This window comes from Ochlerotatus camptorhynchus, unplaced genomic scaffold (genome assembly GCF_037179485.1).
Source record: "Ochlerotatus camptorhynchus isolate MF236.1 unplaced genomic scaffold, CSIRO-AGI_Acam_v1.1 ptg000055l, whole genome shotgun sequence".
NCBI lineage: Eukaryota > Metazoa > Arthropoda > Insecta > Diptera > Culicidae > Ochlerotatus > Ochlerotatus camptorhynchus.
Genome location: NW_027040545.1, coordinates 3697432 through 3703985, shown reverse-complemented (window position 1 = coordinate 3703985; position 6554 = coordinate 3697432).

Below are 6554 nucleotides of genomic sequence, written 5' to 3'. Positions count from 1 at the left end.
TAGATCTTCTCATCATCAGGGAAACGTCTTCGTTCAATTTCGAAATCTATAGGAAACCAACAAACACAAAGAGAGTAATACCAAGCACTTTAAACCATTCCCATCAACACAAAATGGCCGCTTTTCACCACATGGTTCACAGGATGCAAACTCTTCCTCTTAGCGATACAGGCAAATCAAAGGAAATAGCTCACATTTTTGAAATCGCTAGACTTAATGGGTATCAAGAAAAAACAATTCAAGCAGTAATCGTTAAAAGAACAAGGGATCATTTTAGGCGTATTTCGACAACTCTTACACCAGTAACTGAGGATTTAAAACGGGTAGCGGTGAATTTCGACAAAAACATTACCAAACCATTGATTTCAAAGTTTAGAAGTTTTGGCCTAGATTTAGTATTCAGCAGTAGGATAAATTAGCTGAAGTCACTGTTAGGATCAACTAAAGATTCAATAAATGCCTTAGGGAAAGCCGGAGTCTACAAAATCTTTTGTCCAGATTGCAATAAAATTTACATTGGTCAGACGAAAAGGACTTTGGAAACAAGGTTTAAGGAACACATCGCAGAGGTAAAAAAGGCTAACAAAGAGATGGATAAAGGACTTCATTATGAATTTAAATCCAATTATGGTACAATAGAAGAAAAAAAAACTTCAGTACAAGCTCGCAACCAAATCAAGAACAACATGTGAAAAGGGCATAAAAAGAAAACCTACTAACTTTTTATTGTCATTACCAAGTTCTTTTTGAATTTCATGATATAGAAAATCACTTTACTTCGATACCCATCACTCTGAATCATGACTTTACCCACTGTGCCAGCAAAACCTTTCAGTGAGTTGTACAGCAAACTCGAACAGGAACACTTGTGAATGTTGTAAGGATCTACCTTCGCTTGTCGTCATACCCGTCAGGAGCATAATGCACGGATCCGTACTCTTTGGTAAGACATAAAAAGAGAATCTCACCATTCCTTCAGCTGCTGTTTGGGTTCAACGATTTATTTGTAGACGTCTCTTTTTTTTACTGATCAACTTCTTAACTGCTCGTTCCGCAGCGCTGGCTGTCCCATCCCATTAGGGATCATGTTAATTGTTGAGAGTTCGTTGATCCCAGGATTTTTGATTTATCTGCCGCTATCTCCTTATTGCAGGACAAAATTAAAAGTGATCCGACTGGTGTCCTCGATGGTATCCGACGGTTATAATTGAAGATTTTTCGATGTGTTTCACTTACAATTCCCAGTATTCGGCGTATCTGATCATCTGATTAGATTCTACATTTTTCAATTTTTGGCACAGCTGCCGCAATCGACACGAGAGGGTCCAAAAGTTTACTGCTAAATAATGAAATAACCCACTTTGTGATCACCCCTTGCACACCCTTCGGTAATTCACTATAAAAATCCGTGAAGATTTGGGTTTTGAAAAAAAAAAATAGAATAGAAAAAAGTAGGTTTTTTTTTGACTGCGTGGTGCATGACGTCAGCAGAAAATCATTCCGGTTCGTCAGGAAGCAGACAGGGTTCTACTTTTACAGCAGCCGACTGCACTTCCGTGTGGACCCTTCGTTGCATCCATCGAAAAGGGGTCTCTCACTCTCTGTATGTTCCTCTCGTGTCCCTGTAGAATGGATTACGATTAGGCTCGGGTTGCGCGATGAGGCGCATTCCCTTTCATTCCCCTTTTTTATTTGCGCACTCTCTTGTGTTGAACCCTTATTTTAAAGTGCTGTCTGTTTCGGTCTCCGAACAAACCCCTTTTTTGTGAAACTTTAGGATTAACGCAATTTTGTTCCGTTTTTTTTTCGTTTCACCTTTTTGCCTGCAGGCTACGTATCCTTATTTTTTAACGGTTTTGTGTTCTCTGTTGAATTGGGTGAGATCTCTTGGGTCCTGACGCGATGATGCTAAGAGTGGGAACAAGAAGAAATGTGCACATTTGCGCTTGCTGTGAGAATGATATTGTACTATTTTCCCTGAGACGGTTACGAGAGGTTTTAAAATTGGCGGACCACGCAGACAAATCTGTGAATTGAAATAAATTGTAACTCGTTGCATGATGAGTTGAGAGTGGTGGAAGTTTCGTTTTTAAAAATAATGCTGACGGTTTTTGTGGATCAGTTGGATTTCGCAGCTGTCGCTGTTTTTCGTGCTATATGCTTTTGAAAGAGTATTCATTTCATAGTCGGGAAACCAGTTTTCGGTAGATCGGTATAGGTGATAGAAAATTGTACATTCAGCCCCAGTAAGGACTGAATGTTAACAGTTTGGTTCAATGACGAATGAAAGAGTTCGTACTCTGTTATTATGCTTACGTTGACATAAATTTATCTTGCTTTCGGTGATGGGTGTACTTTGAAGAAAATGCTTTCTTTTAATTCATTGGATAAAACTGGCCAAAAGTTGAGATCATGTTGCAAAACTTATTTTGGGTCATTACGCTAAAAAAAATGTTCCTTGTAGTAGAAAATACTTTCTCAGAATTTACCTGAATGCAAAACAAAAAAAAATATGCACCTCAAATTGCATGTGTTCAAAAATGTATTGTTTCATTCGTAATTGGGAGGTTTTTTTCTTAAGATTTGCTCGCATTTTTATAAATATTTATAAAGTAGAGTAGATGTACCAATCATGGCTACTATGGTCTGTTCCTTTTATGGGATTTATAAGAATCCCAAGTAAACATAACTGTTACATCTACTCTCTACAGTTATTTTGTTCAAATTGGTTGAATTCAGTTTGTTCTGCTAATGCATGTCTCAAAAGTATGATTAAGTATTAAGATGCAAACGTTATAATCAAGTTCAATGAGTAGAAATTTACAATAGAAATGGTACACCTCCCCTATTGGGAAAGATATGGTTGAAAAATAGTAGCGCATTTAGAATTTAACAACACATGTGAACAAAAATATAGCAAGGTATTTTCCTAAAATTTATGTTTCGATATGTTAAAAATTCTCATCAATCTAAACAGTATCATTATCTTTGCGCTACACATATGGAATTGGTTGTTCGTTAACTTTTGCTGGCGTGAGGCTGCCCTATCCATTTCAATCGATGGAATTGTCAAAAGGTGTGTAGTAAAACGTTTTTATAATGCTCTCAACTTCTTGTTTCTACACGGGAAAAAATCCGTTCCGAAATTCATCATGAAGTAATTTTTTTGTTTAAGTCAGTACACTATGATTAAAAATCGTGGAATCGTGCACATTGTTCCGCAAAATAATAGACCTGTGCGCCGATCAAAATATTTTCGGCGGTGGCGTGATATGTTATTTTCGGCCGGCGGCGGCGGCGTGGCGGCGTCACGCCGTTTGCTTTCGGCGGCGGTGGCGTGGCGGCGTGGGTCGGCGTGAGTTTATTCCAACTGATTTAGAAAAATAATTACTTTCCAAACCAATCGCACATGGACAAAAAATGCTACCCATATTTGATTTCCCGACACTTTCCTGGGGAAAACTTCTCGGATATGGGAAAAATTAAGAAAATTGTACACAGGTTAGAAGTGTACTAGAAGGCAGATTAAAACCACAATCAGTTTTCCTCATATTCGAGAAGTTTTCCTCGGAAAAGCGTCGGAAAATTTACTCAATCTATGAGTGACCTAAGATTTCGCGAATTTGAGTAACCTGAACTCTCATGCCTCGTTAGTGTGGTGGCCAAAATCAAAAGAGGCTACTGCATAGAGGAAGCTAGCAAAACTTCAACGTCTAACATGCATTGCAATAATGGGTGCGGTGCGTAGCACCCCATCAAAAGCATTAGAAGCAATCCTCAATCTGCTGCCCTTGCATGAACATGTACAACTAGAAGTGGAAAGAAGGGCTCTAAGGCTCAAAAGATCTAAAAAGGTAATGTCAGTTGATCTTGTTGGTCATCTAAGCATCTTACAATACTTCCAAAGAGGACCAGTGATGAGTATGAATGGAGACTGGATGAAACCAGAGGACAACTATGAAATTCCCTTCACCTTATGTGAAACGGCACGTTCGGATTGGGAAACTGGTGGGCCCAACGTTCGTCAAGGCTCAATCATATTTTTCACAGATGGCTCAAAAATTGGAATACGAACAGATGCAGGAATCTTTGACCCCGGGACAAATATTTCAGTTGCGATGGGACATTTTCCAAAGGTGTTTCAAGCGAACCATACTGTGGAATATCATACTGTACGGTAAAAATGGAACTCAAATGCTGGGAAGAGCAAAGGGTGATGGCCAATTGCACATGCACAAACTGCAACCAGTCGAAAAGATTTATAACTCCTAATATAACATACACCAAAAAGCTCATAGAGGTCAATAAAAGAGCTCTTAGTATATGCACTAGCCTAGTAACTGGGCACTGTCCTAGTAGATATCACATTAAGAACATTGGTCGGGTTCAGAGTAATATCTGTCGTTTCTGTAATTTGGAACGTGTAACCTCGGAACATCTGTTCTGCAGTTGTGGTGCATTAAACAAGCGTAGATCCAAATTTCTTGGAAGTATTGGCTTACAACCTAGTGATATTTAGTCTGCAAATCATGGAAATGTAGTTGGTTTTATAAACCATATTATACCGGACTGGGAAAAGATGTGTCCAGGCAATTAGCTGTCTACTCGTTAAATAGTGGTCGATTTTCATGATACAAACAACAAATACAGATACCACGAAAGTTCAAATAATGCACGGAGTGGTTTTTACTTCAATCCTCAACAAAAAAATAAATAAATAACTGAACTCAACTATGAGTAACTCTTACTCAATTTTGAGTCGTTATCATTGGCCGTGCATGCGGAATTTGTTTAGGAAAGTATTTCAAGTGCTGGTTGGTGAAGTCGTATTGCAAACCCTTCTATTAAGTATAAGAAAAGTACGTTATGTAGGGGTGGATAGTATTTAAAAGCAATCTTTTGCATACACATTTTAATGGGCCCTAGAAATTCTTTCATTTATTGAGCATTACACGTTTTTAATATGTTAATAGCGATAAACGATATGCTTGTACTACTCTGATACATATTTGAATGTACACGCATTGTAGTCATACAACTTTTGGTTTATGTATTTGAAGCACAACTTGGACCTGTAAGAGATTAAAAAAAAGTTCAAATATCAACGTGTTGTTAGTAATATAGGGTGTTGCAGAATGTCTAAGCACGATTTGAAAAAAAAAACGATAACGTAACTTTGTTTACAGCAAATACGATTTTTATTTCGTTTTCATGTTCTCTATAGTATTCTCTTACAGTTAAACGTAGCTTCAGTCCAACAATTTTGGATTCTTTTTCCCAGTTTTTCACAAAATTTGTAACGTAATCCGCTGCCTTTACATGTGTCCGCAAATATGCTTTGGTCTGGACCAAAAAAGTTTCGATTGGCCTGGCGTGGGGACAGTTTGGTGGATTCATCTCCTTGGGTACGAATTGGACTTTGTTGGCTTTATACCAGGCTATCGTGTCCTTGGAGTAATGAACCGACGCCAAATCCTGCCAAAACAGTACTGAGGCGTCGTGTTTGCGGATCATGGGTAACAGACGCTTGTTTGAACACTCACGCACTTAAACATCGGTTGTCATTGTCTCCGTTGTCACAAACGGTTTGGAAAGCATACCACACTCACAAATGGCTTGCCCATAGCATTTTTTTCCGTTTTTTTTCGGAAAAAATCGACTTATCTACGTCGTCAACACTTCGGCCATCACGAACGGTGTAGTACTTATCACTAGGAAGAGTTTTGTAATCAAATTTAACGTATGATTCTACGTCCATAATCTCGAACACCGATTTTCCGCACAGCAACTGGTCGTATAAACCTTTTTAACGTTTAATAGTCTTTCTCTATCTAGCATACATGGATGAATGAACGGTTTGTTTTCCCACTAATCTGTTTCCCTCTTGCTCGTACTCGTTCGATTTAAATGGTGTAGTAGTGTGCGCCAATTAAACGTCAAAAAGCTCTATAACTTCCGAGCAGGGTGATTATCAGATTTATCAGTAGTCCTATTGATTTTTGATATGCCTACCGATTCACAGACAAAAGGTTGAAAACTACCGATTTTTCACTTTTCCTACCGAGAATCACAGATTTTTAGTAATCTTGAAAAATATTCATATTGATTTCGACGCGTTTAGAGCAGAAGAACTGAAAGACAGTTACACCCCCCCCCCCCCCTTCCGCTCACAAAGGTTTCAAGTATCGGGAAAGCCTTCTTCAGACAGCCTACGGATAATTACCGATAAAAGTTTTGAGAAGCTACCGATAATGAAAAAAACAATCTGGCCACCCTGCTTCCGAGCCCTCGGTTTGACGGATGCGGCTTGTTTTTAGTTGCTTCATCACTATACTTCCGAATCGCGTTTCGAACGGCTCCGATGTTTACACCTTCCAATTTCAATAATTTACTCAGAGAAATGTTGGAGATTGGGCTGAAAGTCTCCTTAATAATGATATTTAAAAGAAAATGGGTATAGTTCACCATTTGTGCATGATCTGTTTGCGCTTTTCCAGAGAAATGCTTCGCATTGTCACGGAAATGTAAAGAACTGCAACTTGCTATACACGAAA